This window comes from Symphalangus syndactylus, chromosome 9 (genome assembly GCF_028878055.3).
Source record: "Symphalangus syndactylus isolate Jambi chromosome 9, NHGRI_mSymSyn1-v2.1_pri, whole genome shotgun sequence".
Taxonomy (NCBI): Eukaryota; Metazoa; Chordata; class Mammalia; order Primates; family Hylobatidae; genus Symphalangus; species Symphalangus syndactylus.
This window is the reverse complement of record NC_072431.2, coordinates 27,355,546-27,374,541: the sequence shown is the minus strand read 5'-3', so window position 1 is coordinate 27,374,541 and position 18,996 is coordinate 27,355,546.

Below are 18,996 nucleotides of genomic sequence, written 5' to 3'. Positions count from 1 at the left end.
CTAAATCCTCTGGGGGAAGCATACTAAGCATGTCAAAGATCTTTAGGTAGAAGCTACTTAGAATCAAATATATGTATGTATACATATATATGGCATATATATGTATGTGTGTGTGTATATATATATGGCATATATATGGCATATATATATGGCATATATATATGGCATATATATGTATGTGTGTATATATATATGCCATCAATTTAGGGACGTGGTTCTTTTTTCCTGACCTTTTTGAGATAACTCTGGCTTAGGTTATTAAAATAGTGTTGGTAATGGTGGTGTATCTGATGGTAAATATTTTAGAAGAAAGTGATGCTTGTATAGCAGAGTATATTAGTTTAAATACAATTTCTGTTTACTGAAACATTCCACATTAAACATTACAAAACTAAGATTGGTTAGTGTTGTGCTGAATCACAAAGTGCTTGACAGTGGTCTACCTAATTTTGATCTTCTCTGAAGAACTTTAGAGAGCAGACTAAATTCAGAATTATGAATGTCATTTGACTAAGTACAGAAAGTATTTTATCTAAGAAGACTGCACCTACACTAATGTAAACCTTCTGTCTATTGGAGAGAGAAAAATGGTAAAAAGGTATCCTATCTGCTAGGCCAAGTGTACTCTACACCCCTGAGATGTCTTTGCAGAAATGTCACTAATCACATGTTGGTTAAAAAAAACAAAAGCAATCTTGGCAACATTGCTTTTCCCCCTTCTCATGATACAACACTCTTCATTTTGAGTAGCCTATGGGGGTATAATATAAATGCCTGGTCTTATTTAACATTTATGTACATATATTTTCATACACTATATTGAAATTGCTAATGCATATTCAGTGTTAGCAAATTGGCCTGACCTTGATGCATATTTATATTTGATAATCCAAGAGGAACCTCACATTGCTATAGAGAAACAAGAGGTTGCTTCTCAACATGTGGAAAGGGCTGAAGATTTTTAAAAAGGTTTGATTGTTCCGTTTAGTATAGGTACCTCTGACGTTGTAAGCCCAGTTAAGTTGCAAGTTAAGAGCTCAGTATGCACTCTTAACTTGGAAGACTCGCGGACTCATAGAGGGAGAAAGCTTCATTTCTGTTTCTCATAGCTTTCTTCTTCTATTAAGAACAAAGAGATGAGGCCAGTCAAGCTATACATTTTACTGAACATGATTTCTTCATAAGGATTTTGAAATTAGTTTAACTCCAGTTTAACAGAAATATACTGTAGAAGTGTCTTAGTCACTATGTCTGTCAAAACTGCAACTTTTGTGCTCCTATCCCATTACCAAAGATCTGAGGTGAGGACCAGTCTCATCCTCCAGATGAATTTGGAACTTGGAACTCTGACCCAGTAACGTTCTGACCTAATCTGATGGGTACAAATCTGGAATATTTGAAACACCTGTGAATCTTTCTTTTAAAAACTACTCAGATTTCTAATTCTCTGGATTTTATTCTGGTAATCTGTACTTTTAAGAAGTATATCAAGCAATTCACATGAGTAGTTACATTTTCAATTAATAGCCTGAATTTGGACAATTTTATCCCTATTCTCTAGCTAAGCATCAGGAAGGGATTTCTCTCTCTTTTCTCTCTGTCCCTAACTCTCTCCTTTTCCCCTCCATAAATACATTTGAAACACTTAGTGTACACCAGGTACAAGAATGCAAAACTAATAAGATCCTCTTCCTACCCTCAAAGAGATTATAGCCTTTAAAAAAATGCATTATCAACTTCAGGAAGAATTTTCATTCTGTCATCCTGAATAAAACTTCCTTAGTCTGTATGAAGAGTGACAAATTAGATATATAGCTTTTGTGTCAATCAAGTCATTCTGCATCGTAGTTTCTCTGTTACCAAACACAAGAGAAAACAAAACCAAAACAGCTCTACTGAACCTTTTTATATGAACTATTCCTTAGCCCTGTAATCATCTTTTTGGTTTTCTACATGACCTGTTCCATATGCTACAGATGATTATGTGGCTGATAATTAGATCCAATATGCATATTTATAATCATATTTTAAGCATGTTAATTGTCATTACACAGATAAACAATGAGAGCAGTGTTAGTGTATTGACTTCAGCTCAGTTGTTTCATATCTGCTTTCTACTTTTTTTTCCCAAAATATTTCTAAGTTGTTCATTGTGTAATCAAAATGTCTTTGCAAGCTCACGTCTATTCCTCCACACAATAACTGCTATCATTACTTAAAGGTCCACTACCTGTCAGGTACTCAATTAGGGCATCTCACAAATGTGTGGAGGAAAGAATTGAGGAGATGATGCATGTACATCATAGATGGAAGTGTCTCAAACATAAAATAGAGGTTATGGATTAATACTACAAATTAATAGCTATAATATTTAAGAACACTATATTTTATACTTACAATAAAAGACTAGAAATTAGTTATGGTAACGATATTATAGTAGAGCAAGTTGTTTGTCAGAGAATGTTATTTGTCTATTGACTCATGGCTGATAATTGTTGGTGTTGTACTGGAACCCAGGTCTTAGCAATTCCATAGTCTGTGTTGCAAAATGATGTAATATGTCATCTTGTCATAGGACTAATAATTATGACATATCTGCTTTTAGACTCCTCAAATTTACACCAGCTTTTTTGCAGTGGCACAATCTCAGCTCACTGCAACCTTCACCTGCTGGGTTCAAGCGATTCTTGTGCCTCAGCATCCCGAGTAACTGGGATTACAAGAACATGCCACCATGCCCAGCTAATTTTTGCATTTTTAGTAGAGATGGAGTTTCACCATGTTGGCCAGACGGGTCTTGAACTCCTGACCTCAAGTGATCTGTCCACCTCAGACTCCCAAAGTGCTGGGATTACAGGTGTGAGCCACCACTCCTGGCCTATAGCAGCCTTTGAATATCTAGAATTAGTTTCATAAATCTTTGCATTTTATTAAAAAAAAGACAACTTAGGGTCTAACCACACATACACCTACCCTAACACATATAGTATTGATTTCATAAAGAAATAGGGTAAGTTGTATAAAGATGAGGGATGCATTTCCATCTTTGATGCTGTTTATCACTCATTTATCCATTTATTTAAAAATATTTCTCAAATTCTTACAATGCAGAATAAACTACTCCACAATTAAGTTGATAAGGTTACTTTTACATAGGAAATAGGTGAACTCAAACTATTTTTACTTAACTCTCACTGTACTAACTATTTAATCATACTGAAAGCATTCAGCACATACTTGACTTCCAGGTGTTGCATATATAAAATATACTTTTCTTCAGATCCCTGCCCTCTTCTCAATGACCTTGTTAACTTTTCATAGTGAGTACATGTCTAAATATATTTTACTTAATTTGAAATGGCAAAGAATGGCCAAAGAATATTTTTTCCCAATAACTTTTAAAAAGGATTGCGGAGCTTTCTTCTTTTGTTAATTTAAGAGCAGACTTGCCTACAAAAAGAAGGGGAAGTTAAATGTTTGCTGATATCTTTTCCAGCCCTGGTATAGTATTGCTGGGTCTATTAGAGATACCTTTCTATAAAGTTCAACAGATAATCACACATAGAGTTCTGCCTGAATATAGAGATATTAAACTTATATGATCTATCTACTTGCCCTCAGGGTCAAAAACAGTCTCTCTCTCTCTCTCTCTTTCTCTCTTCACATTCTTCTCCAATCCCCTCATTGTGTAAAATGACTTGCAACATAATTCTTCAAAGATTGATGGAGTTCACATTGCATGTATTTTACAGGAATATTTTATGCATAGCTAAATGTTTGTTATTAACCAATCAGGTACACTACAATAATTTCTCTACTTCCTAAGTCTTTCTCACAAAAAGTCTAGGACTGGTATCCTGGAAATAATTTATTTTTAACGTGGTTCAGTTTGCTACTCTGTCATCACGGTGTGACTGGGTAGAATAGAAATGCTTGGTACCTCATGTGACTACTCCTGTGGCTGATGTAGAGTGCCAGGTATAATATAATCCATGGTTTTGTCCTTGCTGCTCCACTGTCATGTACATTTCAGATGTGATATCGTTGATATGCCTTTAGAAATCAAATTGTGGCTCTGTAATATATCTTTTGTTTCATAAGAGCTTAACAATTTCTTAGCATTGGCTCATAACAAACTTGACAATTTCCTTGTTCTGTCTTTCTCTCCCTCTCACTCTTCTTTCCTTCCCTACCTCCTAATCCTGAGTTACGTACTTTATTTTGACAAAGACTTCATCAGTCAAAATATGCTTTAATTTGACATCAAAATATTAAAGATGGCTGGGCCAGATTTTAAATGTATAGTGGCTCACGCCTGTAATCCCAGCACTTTGGGAGGCTGAGGCGGGCGGATCACAAGGTCAGGAGTTTGAGACCAGCCTGGTCAACATGTTGAAACCCTGTATCTACTAAAGAGAAGAAAAATTAGCCAGGCATGGTGGCACGCACCTGTAATCCCAACTACTAACGAGGCTGAGGGTGGAGGTTGCAGTGAGCCAAGATTGCACTATTACACTCCAGCCTGAGTGACAGGGTGAGGCTCTGTCTCAAAATATATATATATATTTAAAAGATATAATTAGAAGGACATTACTCATAATTTTAAGCTGCCCTCCCCAAATGAATGAAATACATTTATGGCTTTTACCTGAAACCAAACAAAACAATACAAAACAACTTCATGTCCAAAGACTGTTCCATATTGATTCCAGTTTTCAAAAACACATGTGAAAGTTACAGTTTTAAATTTTTATTTTTAAGAATACAATTTTTTTCATTTTTTTATCTCAAAATAACCATGACTTTGAAATGTAAGTTTTTTCACCTTACATTCCTTATAGAGAAATAAATATAAACTTTAAGACTCCTTAAACAAATGGATTATTTCCCTTTACAATAATATATTATTTGTTTCTGTTTAATTTGTAGCTCGAAGGAAATCATGAGAGAGTGTCTAACTAGACTTCTTGCTTCTTGATTTCCTGGATCCAAGAGCAGGAATGAGGAGCTTTCTCCTGGTAATTTTGTTATAGAGCAATCAATGAGCTTGCTTCCTCATGCACATGGAGACCCACACCGTGACAAAGGCTTTTGAGAAAAGAAAAGCTTTATGGAGAGCTGACTGGCAAGGAAACAGAAGGAAATTCTCATTTCTGTCTCTCTGAGCTGGGGTCTGGACCAGATTTTATATGCATAGGGTAATGAGGCATGATCTGATTGGATAATCGGGCAAGATCTAGAACCCAGTCACATAAAGCCCTGGTGTCACCTGAAAGCTTTAGGATCCAGAATCCAGTGGTGACACCAGAGTTTTATCTGACTGGATTCTGGATCCTGCCACACAGTGTTCACTCTTCTTTTTTCCCTCTTTCTTTCTTTCTTGCTTTTTTTTTTTTTTTTGGAGACGGAGTCTCGCCCTGTCGCCCAGGCTGGAGTGCAGTGGTGCAATCTCGGCTTACTGCAACCTCTGCCTCCCGGGTTCAAGCGATTCTCCTGCCAGAGCCTCCGGAGCAGCTGGGATTACAGCTGCGAGCTAGTATGCCCAGCTAATTTTTTATTTTTCGTAGAGACGGGGTTTCACTATGTTGGTCAGGCTGGTCTCGAATTCTTGACCTGTCATCCGCCAGCCTTGGCCTCCCGAAGTGCTGGGATTACAAGCGTGAGCCACCACGCCCAGCTGGTACACTATTCACTTTTTTTTTTTTTGAATTTTATTATTATACTTTAGGTTTTAGGGTACATGTGCACAATGTGCAGGTTTGTTACATATGTATGCATGTGCCATGTTGGTTTGCTGCACCCATTAACTCGTCATTTAGCTTTAGGTATATCTTCTAATGCTGTCCCTCCCCCCTCCCCCCACCCCACAACAGTCCCCGGAGTGTGATGTTCCCCTTCCTGTGTCCATGAGTTCTCATTGTTCAATTCCCATTTAGGAGTGAGAACATGCGGGGTTTGGTTTTTTGTCCTTGCGATAGTTTACTGAGAATGATGGTTTCCAGTTTCATCCATGTCCTTACAAAGGACATGAACTCATCATTTTTTATGGCTGCATAGTATTCCATGGTGTATATGTGCCACATTTTCTTAATCCAGTCTATCATTGTTGGACATTTGGGTTGGTTCCAACTCTTTGCTATTGTGAATAGTGCCACAATAAACATACGTGTGCATGTGTCTTTATAGCAGCATGATTTATAGTCCTTTGGGTATATACCCAGTAATGGGATGGCTGGGTCAAATGGTATTTCTAGTTCTTGATCCCTGAGGAATCACCACACTGACTTCCACAATGGTTGAACTAGTTTACAGTCCCACCAACAGTGTAAAAGTGTTCCTATTTTTCCACATCCTCTCCAGCACCTGTTATTTCCTGACTTTTTAATGATGGCCATTCTAACTGGTGTGAGATAGTATCTCATTGTGGTTTTGATCTGCATTTCTCTGATGGCCAGTGATGATGAGCATTTTTGCACGTGTTTTTTGGCTGCATAAATGTCTTCTTTTGAGAAGTGTCTGTTCATGTCCTTTGCCCACTTTTTGATGGGGTTGTTTGTTTTTTTCTTGTAAATTTGTTTGAGTTCATTGTAGATTCTAGATATTAGCCCTTTGTCAGATGAGTAGGTTGCAAAAATTTTCTCCCATTCTGTAGGTTGCCTGTTCACTCTGATGGTAGTTTCTTTTGCTGTGCAGAAGCTCTTCAGTTTAATTAGATCCCATTTGTCAATTTTGGCTTTTGTTGCCATTGCTTTTGGTGTTTTAGACATGAAGTCCTTGCCCATGCCTGTGTCCTGAATGGCATTGCCTAGGTTTTCTTCTAGGGTTTTTATGGTTTTAGGTCTAACATGTAAGTCTTTAATCCATCTCGAATTAATTTTTGTATAAGGTGTAAGGAAGGGATCCAGTTTCAGCTTTCTACATATGGCTAGCCAGTTTTCCCAGCACCATTTATTAAATAGGGAATCCTTTCCCCATTTCTTGTTTTTGTCAGGTTTGTCAAAGATCAGACAGTTGTAGATATGCAGCATTATTTCTGAGGGCTCTGTTCTGTTCCATTGATCTATGTTGTGGTACCAGTACTGTGCTGTTTTGGTTACTGTAGCCTTGTAATATAGTTTGAAGTCAGGTAGCGTGATGCCTCCAGCTTTGTTCTTTTGGCTTAGGATTGATTTGGCGATGCAGGCTCTTTTTTGGTTCCATGTGAACTTTAAAGTAGTTTTTTCCAATTCTGTGAAGAAAGTCATTGGTAGCTTGATGGGGATGGCATTGAATCTATAAATTACCTTGGGCAGTATGGCCATTTTCACGATATTGATTCTTCCAACCCATGAGCATGGAATGTTCTTCCATTTGTTTGTATCCTCTTTTATTTCATTGAGCAGTGGTTTGTAGTTCTCCTTGAAGAGGTCCTTCACATCCCTTGTAAGTTGGATTCCTAGGTATTTTATTCTCTTTGAAGCAATTGTGAATGGGAGTTCACTCATGATTTGGCTCTCTGTTTGTCTGTGATTGGTGTACAAGAATGCTTGTGATTTTTGTACATTGATTTTGTATTCTGAGACTTTGCTGAAGTTGCTAATCAGCTTAAGGAGATTTTGGGCTGAGACAATGGGGTTTTCTAGATATACAATCATGTCATCTGCAAACAGGGACAATTTGACTTCCTCTTTTCCTAATTGAATACCCTTTATTTCCTTCTCCTGCCTGATTGCCCTGGCCGGAACTTCCAGCACTATGTTGAATAGGAGTGGTGAGAGAGGGCATCCCTGTCTTGTGCCAGTTTTCAAAGGGAGTGCTTCCAGTTTTTGCCCATTCAGTATGATGTTGGCTGTGGGTTTGTCATAGATAGCTCTTATTATTTTGAGATATGTCCCATCAATACCTAATTTATTGAGAGTTTTTAGCATGAAGCGTTGTTGAATTTAGTCAAATGGCTTTTCTGCATCTATTGAGATAATCACGTGGTTTTTGTCTTTGGTTCTGTGTATATGCTGGATTACATTTATTGATTTGCATATGTTGAACCAGCCTTGCATCCCAGGGAGGAAGCCCACTTGATCACGGTGGATAAGATTTTTGATGTGCTGCTGGATTCGGTTTGCCAGTATTTTGTTGAGGATGTTTGCATCAATGTTCATCAAGGATATTGGTCTGAAATTCTCTTTTTTGGTTGTGTCTCTGTCAGGCTTTGGTATCAGGACGATGCTGGCCTCATAAAATGTGTTAGGGAGGATTCCCTCTTTTTCTATCGATTGGAATAGTTTCAGAAGGAATGGTACCAGTTCCTCCTTGTACCTCTGGTAGAATTCAGCTGTGAATCCATCAGGCCCTGGACTCTTTTTGGTTGGTAAGCTGTTGATTATTGCCACAATTTCAGAATCTGTTATTGGTCTATTCAGAGATTCAACTTCTTCCTGGTTTAGTCTTGGGAGGGTGTATTTGTCGAGGAATTTATCCATTTCTTCTAGATTTTCTAGTTTATTTGTGTAGAGGTGTTTGTAGTATTCTCTGATGGTAGATTGTATTTCTGTGGGATCGATGTTGATGTCCCCTTTATGATTTTTTATTGCATCTATTTGATTCTTCTCTCTTTTCTTCTTTATTAGTCTTGCTAGCGGTCTATCAATTTTGTTGATCTTTTTAAAAAACCAGCTCCTGGATTCACTAATTTTTTTGAAGGGTTTTTTGTGTCTCTATTTCCTTCAGTTCTGCTCTGATTTTAGTTATTTCTAGCTTTGTGCTAGCTTTTGAATATGTTTGCTCTTGCTTTTCTAGTTCTTTTAATTGTGATGTTAGGGTGTCAATTTTGGATCTTTCCTGCTTTGTCTTGTGGGCATTTAGTGCTATAAATTTCCCTCTACACACTGCTTTGAATGTGTCCCAGAGATTCTGGTATGTTGTGTCTTTGTCCTCACTGGTTTCAAAGAACATCTTTATTTCTGCCTTCATTTCATTATGTACCCAGTAGTCATTCAGGAGCAGGTTGTTCAGTTTTCATGTAGTTGAGTGGTTTTGAGTGAGTTTCTTAATCCTGAGTTCTAGTTTGATTGCACTGTGGTCTGAGAGACAGTTTGTTATAATTTCTGTTCTTTTACATTTGCTGAGGAGAGCTTTACTTCCAACTATGGTCAATTTTGGAATAGGTGTGGTATGGTGCTGAAAAAAATGTATATTCTGTTGTTTTGGGGTGGAGAGTTCTGTAGATGTCTATTAGGTCCCCTTTGTGCAGAGCTGAGTTCAATTCCTGGATATCCTTGTTAACTTTCTGTCTCATTGATCTGTCTAATGTTGACAGTGGGGTGTTAAAATCTCCCATTATTAGTGTGTGGGAGTTTAATTCCCTTTGTAGGTCACTCAGGACTTGCTTTATGAATCTGGGTGCTCCTGTGTTGGGTGCATATATATTTAGGATAGTTAGCTCTTCTTGTTGAATTGATCCCTTTACCATTATGTAATGGCCTTCTTTGTCTCTTTTGATCTTTGTTGGTTTAAAGTCTATTTTATCAGAGACTAGGATTGCAACCCCTGCCTTTTTTTGTTTTCCATTTGCTTGATAGATCTTCCTCCATCCCTTTATTTTGAGTCTATGTGTGTCTCTGCACGTGAGATGGGTTTCCTGAGTACAGCACACTGATGGTTCTTGACTCCTTATCCAATTTGCCAGTCTGTGTCTTTTAATTGGAGCATTTAGCCTATTTACATTTAAAGCCAATATTGTTATGTGTGAATTTGATCCTGTCATTATGCTGTTAGTTGGTTATTTTGCTTGTTAGTTGATGCAGTTTCTTCCTAGCCTGGACGGAGTTTACAATTTGGCATGTTTTTGCAGCAGCTGGTACCGGTTGTTCCTTTCCATCTTTAGTGCTTCCTTCAGGAGCTCTTTTAGGGCAGGCCTGGTGGTGACAAAATCACTCAGCATTTGCTTGTCTGTAAAGTATTTTATTTCTCCTTCACTTATGAAGCTTAGTTTGGCTGGATATGAAATTCTGGGTTGAAAATTCTTTTCTTTAAGGATGTTGAATATCGGCCCCTACTCTCTTCTGGTTTGTAGAGTTTCTGCCAAGAGATCAGCTGTTCGTCTGATGGGCTTCCCTTTATGGGTAACCCAACCTTTCTCTCTGGCTGCCCTTACCATTTTTTCCTTCATTTCAACTTTGGTGAATCTGACAATTATGTGTCTTGGAATTGCTCTTCTCGAGGAGTATCTTTGTGGCGTTCTCTGTATTTCCTGAATCTGAATGTTGGCCTGCCTTGCTAGATTGGGGAAGTTCTCCTGGATAATATGTTGCAGAGTGTTTTCCAACTTGGTTCCATTCTCCCAGTCACTTTCAGGTACACCAATCAGACGTAGGTTTGGTCTTTTCACATAGTCCCATATTTCTTGGAGGCTTTGTTCGTTTCTTTTTATTCTTTTTTCTCTAAACTTCCCTTCTCGCTTCATTTCATTCATTTCATCTTCCATCACTGATACCCTTTCTTCCAGTTGATCGCATCTGCTACTGAGGCTTCTGCAATCTTTGCGTAGTTCTCGAAACTTGGCTTTTAGCTCCATCAGCTCCTTTAAGCCCTTCTCTGCGTTGGTTATTCTAGTTATCCATTCGTCTAATTTTTTTGCAAAGTTTTTAACTTCTTTGCCATTGTTTTGAATTTCCTCCTGTAGCTCAGAGTAGTTTGATCGTCTGAAGCCTTCTTCTCTCAACTCGTCAAAGTCATTCTCCGTCCAGCTTTGTTCCGTTGTTGGTGAGGAGCTGCGTTCTTTTGGAGGAGGAGAGGTGCTCTGCTTTTTAGAGTTTCCACTTTTTCTGCTCTGTTTTTTCCCCATCTTTATGGTTTTATCTACTTTTGGTCTTTGATGATGGTGATGTACAGATGGGTTTTTGGTGTGGATGTACTTTCTGTTTGTTAGTTTTCCTTCTACCAGACAGGACCCTCAGCTGCAGGTCTGTTGGAGTTTGCTAGAGGTCCACTCCAGACCCTGTTTGGCTGGGTGTCAGCAGCGGTGGATGCAGAACAGCGGATTTTCGTGAGACTGCAAATTCAGCTGTCTGATAGTTCCTCTGGAAGTTTTGTCTCAGAGGAGTACCTGGCTGAGTGAGGTGTCAGTCTGTCCTTACTGGGGGTGCCTCCCAGTTAGGCTGCTCGGGGGTGAGGGACCCACTTTAGGAGGCAGTCTGCCCGTTCTTAGATCTCCAGCTGCGTGCTGGGAGAACCACTACTCTCTTCAAAGCTGTCAGATAGGGACATTTAAGTCTGTAGAGGTTCCTGCTGACTTTTTGTTTGTCTGTGCCCTGCCCCCAGAGGTGTAGCCTACAGAGGCAGGCAGGCCTCCTTGAGCTGTGATGGGCTCCACCCAGTTCGAGCTTCCTGGCTGCTTTGTTTACCTAAGCAAGCCTGGGCAATGGCGGGCGCCCCTCCCCCAGCCTCGCTGCCACCTTGCAGTTTGATCTCAGACTGCTGTGCTAGCAATCAGTGAGACTCCATGGGCATAGGACCCTCCAAGTCAGGTGCGGGACACAATCTCCTGGTGTGCCATTTTCCAGGCCCGCTGGAAAAGCGCAGTATTAGGGTGGGACTGACCTGATTTTCCAGGTGCCGTCTGTTACCCGTTTCTTTGACTAGGAAAGGGAACACCCTGACCCCTTGCACTTCCCGAGTGAGGCAATGCCTCGCCCTGCTTTGGCTCACGCACAGTGTGCTGCACTGCCTGTCCTGCACCCACTGTTTGGCACTCCCTAGTGAGATGAAACCGGTACCTCAAATGGAAATGCAGAAATCACCCGTCTTCTGTGTCGCTCATGCTGGGAGCTGTAGACCGGAGCTGTTCCTATTCAGCCATCTTGGCTCCAAAGCCCAGTGTTCACTTTTTAAAATCAGTCCCTGTACCTCAGTCTCAGCACCTGGTTTCTTCCACTGGTTGCATGCTTTGTTCATCTGGGGTTGTTCTCTTAGTCGTAAATAAAACAATGATCAGGTTATGTGACCTTTTACTTGGGAGTCCATGGCAACCGAAGAAGGACTCACTTTGTTACTTAAATGTCAAGCCAGATTGGTCTCGTGCAGTTACAGTTTTCTACTGGATATTTGAGTTCTCATGAAGAAATATTCTATATTAATTTTCTTTTGGCTTAGAAATAGTTTAGTATAACTTTTCCCAAGCCTTCCAGACAAAGCAGCCATTTTCTCCTACTATTTTCAATGATCGTTTTCCATAATTAAATTCATGTTTTTCTTCTCCTGTGGAGAGATTTTATAAAATAAGAGGCAGCCTCTATAAATATTTATCACTTTTATTTCATGTTAGCAAACACGAACTTATGCATTTAAATACACTTCACTCCTTATATTTTACCTCTTATATTATCTGTACTTGTGCTTTTTCACACACTATTTTACATATTCAATAGGTGTTTTTGGTTTTATTTTATTTTTCCAAAATTGAGTCTTAATACCCTAATATTCTGCATTCTGCCTATCCAGGTTCGTGGTCACCCACTCTCTGGCAGTAAATATTTCTAAAATCTTAGAATATTTCTCTTTCAAATTCACTCAGTGAGTTTGAAACTTTGCAGCTCTATTCCTCTCACCTGGCTATGTCCTCTCATCCTCCAAGAGCACTTGCAAGGCTATCCCTCTGAGAAGTATCTCTTCCCATTCTAATTCTCTTTGTCTACGCCTTGAATCCCTTTTGCACTTAAGACTCTGAAGCACAGAATTTAATTCTTTTGTATCTTTGGTTTAACTTCAAGTAGATGGTATAATTCTGAAGAACCAACTAGATCTGTCAATGTGCTTTTGTGATCAGAGTAGCAAGTGCAATGTAATGTAAACATACTAACATTGATTGGGGTGTTACTACTTAAAAAATTTCAGAATATCATAGCATATTATATTGTCAAATATATGAAAATTTTTGTTATTTTACATTCTAAAGATTATTTAGAATATAACTTTTTTGAGTTGTTAGAGAAGGAATAATTGAGCCATAGAAAAATAAAATGATTTGAGCAAGAACTCATTGCAGATCATCGTATTTGGGATTGTACATTGCAATTTCTTAGTTGCAAGCATTTTAAAATAAAAATAATCTCTCCGCTTTTCTTAGATCAAGCATACATTACTCTGTAACACAAAACAAAAAGGAAAAACAGAAGAATGACAAGACAATAAAACACCAACATGCTCAGTTATTCAACACTTGCTATGACCTGAATATTTCTGTTCCCCCAAAGTTCGTATGTTGAAAACTAATATCCAATGCAATAGTATTAAAAGGTGAGGCTTTTGAGAGGTCATTAGGGCTCAGCACTCATGAATGGGATTAGTGCCCTTATAAAAGAAGCCTGAGGAGGTTTTTTTGCCTCTTTTACCATGTGTAGACATAGCTAGAAGGTGCCATCTATGAGAAACTGTCCCTCTAGACACCAAATATGCTGGTGCCTTGAGCTGTGAGCAACAAAATTTTGTTGTTTATAAATTACCCAGCCTAAGGTATTTTGTTATGGCATCTGGGACAGGCTAAGGTAATACTCATATTTCACTGGAAGGAAAGAATATTTCTTAACCACAGAGTGAATTGATCATTAAAATTCCTTACTTTGTCTAATATTAGTCATATTTTATAATACATATCTATTGTGAAATTGTATATTGAAATATATCAGTACTAATATATCTAAGTTGCCTTCTGTTTTTAAAAGTACTTGTCACCTAGTTATAAATAAAACAATTATTCTTTTTAAAAATAAAATTAATTATATACCAACTATAAGTATATTATATTATAATAAGTCTTGTGCATCTTCTTGACTTGGATTCAGCACAAAAACACAGTTAAAATTGCATCAGTTGGAGCTGGGACATAGTTTTAAAAAAAATTAGCATCATCTATGGCAGGTAATATTTCATGGAAAAAATTCTAAATTAGATAACTTGTGTTAACTTCACCTGGACTCTCACTTTGCGGGAGGAATAGGAAATTTGATACAGATAGGTACAGAAGGAAGACCGTGTAAAGACACAGGGAGAAGATGGCTGTTACAGGCCAAGGAGTGAGGCGTCAGAAGAATTCAACCCTGCTGACATCTTGATTTCAAACTTGTATCCTCCAAAATAAATTTCTTTTGTTAAGGCCATCAGGTTTGTGGTACTTTGTGACGAAAACCCTAGTAAAGTAATACACAAGAGATATATATATATATTTAATCATTAAGTTTTAACTTATTTTTCTATGTATATTTAAAGTGATAAGCAATAGAGAACTTGATAGGTGATATATACAGAAGGCAATATACAGTGATGTTTTGCTTTGCTATCTAGTCTGACAGTCTCTGCTGCTTATTGGATCTTTAGCCCATTTATATTTAATGTGAATTTTTATATGGTTAACCTTAAGATCATGATCTTACTATTTTTATAATTGTCCCATTTTTTCTTTCTCTTTTCTCTTTTGAATTGAGAATTTTTTATGATTTAATTTAATCTTTCTGGTTCGCTTATTACACATGACTTGTTATTTTAGTGGTTGCTTTAGAGTTTATAGTACATACTATTACTATATCACTGTCTAGCTTCAACTGATATTATATCACTTCACATAAAATATCAGACCTTTACAAGAGTAAACTTCCATTTCTTACCTCCAGGCCTTTATGGCACTACTGTCATATATTTTGCTTTTACATGTTATATGAGATTCATATCACACTTATTTTTTAAAGTTACATTTTAAAGGGTATAGATAATAATACAATTATTTTATAATTACCCGTGCAGTTACCATTTTCAGTGCTTTTTATTCCTTTGGGTAGATTCATATTTTTATTTCCTATCATTTTCCTTTAACCTGAAAGATTTCTTTAGCATGCGGGCTTGTTTCAGGTGAATTCTTTTACCTTTCATATGCCTGAAATATTATTTTTTCACCTTCATTTTTTAAAATACATTTTTTATTGAGTGTATAATTCTTTCACTATTTTGAGTTGTTGCCCTTTTTGCTGGCATTGTTTTAGCAAGAAAGACATTGCCATCTCTTTTTACCTCTGTACGTTTCTTTGTCTGCATTTAAGATTTTTCTCTTCTTTTTATTATGGTAAAATATATACAATGTAAAAATAACCATTTTAATCATCTTAAGTGTACAGATTTGTGGTATTAAATACATTCACACTTGTTGTATAACCATAGACACAGTCTATCTCTAGAACTTTTTCATTTTCCTCTACTTAAATTCTGTTACTATCAAACACTAACTTCCCATTCCACCCAACATTTATTTATTCCCTGGTAACCACTGTTCTACTTTCAGTAGTGACTACTCTAGAAATCTCATATAAATGGAATCATACAATATTTGTCCTTCAGTTGTTTAAGTGGATTTTATTTCACTTGGCGTAATGTCTTCCAGGTTCATTCCTGTTGAGTATGTGTCAAAATTTATTTCCTTTTCACAACCGAATTATATTCCGGTGTATGTATGTATCATATTTTGTTTGTTCATTCATTGTTCAGTGGGTACTTGTGTTGCTTCCACATTGTACCTATTGAGAGTAATGCTGCTATGAATGTAGGTACACAAATACCTGTTTGCATTCTTGCTTTCACTTCTTTTGGCTATAAACTCAGGAGTAGAATTGCTGGATTGTATAGTAATTCTGTATTTAAGTTTTTGATGAATCATCATACTGTTTTCTGAAGGAGGAGCACCATTTTACTTTCTAACCAGCAATGCTCAAAAGTTTCAGTTTCTCTGCATCCTCACAAACATTTGTGTTTTTTTGCCGTTTATTTATTTATTTTTATAACAGCCATCCTAATGGGTGTGAAGTAGTATTTCATTGTGGTTTTGATTTGCATTTCTCTAATGACTAACGATATTGAGCATCTTTTTATATGTTTATTGGCCATTTGCACATCTTCTTTGGAGAAAGATTTATTCAAATTCTTAGCCTATTTTTAAAATCAGGTTGATATGGATATCAATTCCTTATCAGACGTAAGATTTAAAAATGTTTCTTTTCATTTCATTAATTGTCTTATCACTCTGTTGGTATTCTTTGATACACAAAATTTTTGAATTTTCATGATGTCCAGCTTACCTCTTTTTTCTTTTGTTGTTTGTGCTTTTGGTGCCATATTCAATAAATCATTGCCAAATCCAATGTCATGAAGCTCTTTTGTTATTTTTTTTCTAAAAGGTTTGTAGTTTTAGCTCTTACATTTATATCTTTGACCTATTTTGAGTCAATTTTTGTATATAAGGGTCCAACTTCATTTTTTTAATACATGGATCTCCAATTTTCCCAACACCATTTTTTAAATTTATTTATTTATTTTGAGACAGAGTTTCACTCTTGTTGCCTAGGCTGTAATGCAATGGTGTGATCTCAGCTCACTGCAGCCTCTGCCTCCTGGATTCAAACAATTCTCCTGCCTCAGCCTCCCGAGTAGCTGGGATTACAGGCACCCGCCACCATGCTTGGCTAATTTGTTTGTATTTTTAGGAGAGACGGAGATTTGCCACGTTGGCCAGGCTGGTCTCGAACTCCTGGCCTCAGGTGATCTGCCTGCCTGGGCCTCCCAAAGTGCTGAGATTATAGGCGTGAGCCACTGTGCTGGCCCCAACACCATTTGTTGAAAAGATTGTCCTTTTCCCATTGCATGGTCTTAGCATCCTTGTTGAAAATCATTTGGCCATACCTGTGAGGGTTTATTTCTGGGCTTTTAATTCTATTCCAATGGTCTGTTTGTCTGCCTGTATGTCAGTACCATAGTCTTTTGATTACTGTATATTTTTATTTTTTTATTTTTCTCTTTATTATTATTATTTTCATTACTGTATACTGTTAGTAAGGTTTAAAAAAATCAGGCAATGTAAGACCTACAATTTTGTTATTTTGATTTTTTTTTTTTTTTTTTTGCAATTTTAGGTACCTTATATACCATATTAATTTTAGGATGAATTTTTCTGTTTCTGTTAAATATGTCACTGGGACTTTTATAGGGACTTCATTGAATCAGTAGATTGCTTTGGGTATATTGACATCTTAATGTAGTAAGTCTTCCAATAAATGAACATTTGTTTCCATTTATTTTCATCTTTAATTTCTTTCAACATTGTTTTGTAGCTTTCAGTATACACATCTTTCACTTTCTTCTTCAAGTTTACTTCTAAATATTTTATTCTTTCAGATGCTATTGTAAATAGAATATTCTCTAAGTTTCCCTTTTAGATTGTTCATTGTGATTGTGTAGAAATGTAACTGATTTTACATATTAATTTTATATCCTGAAACTTTGCTAAATTTGTTTATTCTACTAGTTGTGTGTGTATGTGTATATGTGTGTGTGTGTAGTCTTTAGGGTTTTTTACATACAAGATCATGTCACCTGCAAACAAAATTTTACTTCTTCCCCTTTTTTCAATTTGTTGGCATTTTATTTCTTTTTCTTGTCTAATTTTTTCTCTGATAATTTTGATACCATTTTAAATAGAAATGTCAACAGCAAGCATCCTTGTCTTGTTCTTGATCTTAGAAGAAAAGCTTTAAGTCTTTCAGCATTGAGCATAATGTTGTCTGTGGTTTTATGTACATATATATATGTATTAATATATAGACGTATATGTATGTGCTTTCGTTATGTCTTGGTAGTTTCTTTTCCTTCTTACTGATTTTTTTAATAATGAAAAGGTGTTGAATTATGTCAAATGGTTTTTAGATATCAATTGAGATAGTATGTGTTTTCCTTCATTCCATTACTGTGGTATATCATCATAATTGATTTTCACATGTGGAACCACCCTTGCATTTCAGGAAAAACTTCCACTTGGTGGATAATCCTTTTAATATATTGTTGAATTCAATTTGGTAGTGTATTATTCTAGTTGAGGCTGCTCTAACAAAATACTTTAGACTGGGCAATTTATAAATAACAGCAATTTATTGCTCACAGTTCCAGAGGCTGAGAGGTCCAAGAACTGTTGCACTTTTGAGTTGTTCCAGCATCAACTCAAAAGTCTAAAGTTCAGAGTTTCATCTAAATATTATACAAATCAGGTAAGAGTGTGAATCAAGTATATTTCATTCTGAGGCAAATCACCCTCCAGCTGTGAGCCTATGAAATCAGACAAGTTATGTATTTTCAAAATGTTATGGTGGGATAGCCATAGGACAGATACTCCCATTCCATAAGGGAGAAATAGAAAGGAAGAAAGAGTAATAAGTTCCAACCAAATACAAAAATCCAACAGGGTAAACAACATTAAAACTTAAGAATTGAGAACAATTTTTTTGACTCCATGTTTATTTTCTGGACACATTGGGGAGAGTATTGGGTTCCCAAGGCTCAGATCAACATTACCTCCATGGGTTTGCTGGCCACAGCCCATATAACAACTCTCAAGGGTTGGAGTCATGTGCCTGTGGATCTCCCAGAATGGAGTTGCACACTGATGGCTTTACAGTTCTGGGCTCTCACGGCAGCCCCACCTCCATGTCTCCATTAGATACATGGCAGCCTTGCTCTCGTGATTCCACTAGGCACTGCCCTGATGGGAGCTTTCTGTGGTGGTTCCACCCCTGTGGCCATTCTATGCTAGGCTGTGAGGTACTCTGAGGCATTCTTTGATATCTAGGTAGAGGTAGCCATGTCCCCATAGCTCATGTACTCAGCACACCTGTGAGGGTGGCACTGCATGGACACTACCAAGGTTTACAGCTTGTGCTTTCCAGAGGGTGGCCCAAGCTGCAATCTGGACCTATTAAGCAATGGCTGAAGCAGCCAAGGAGTGATGCACCAGAAGGTGGGGAGTGAAGCCTTGAAATAGTTCTGTCTCCAAGGCCTTGGCTTTCTGGGTCTGTGATGGGTGGAGCAACTTGGAAGATCTCTTAAATGCCTTTGAGTTTATTATTCCACTGACTTGATGAATAGCATCTGGTTTCCTTCTGTCCATACTGATCTCCATCAACTGTTTCCTTGGCTGCATCCTTGGTATTCTTT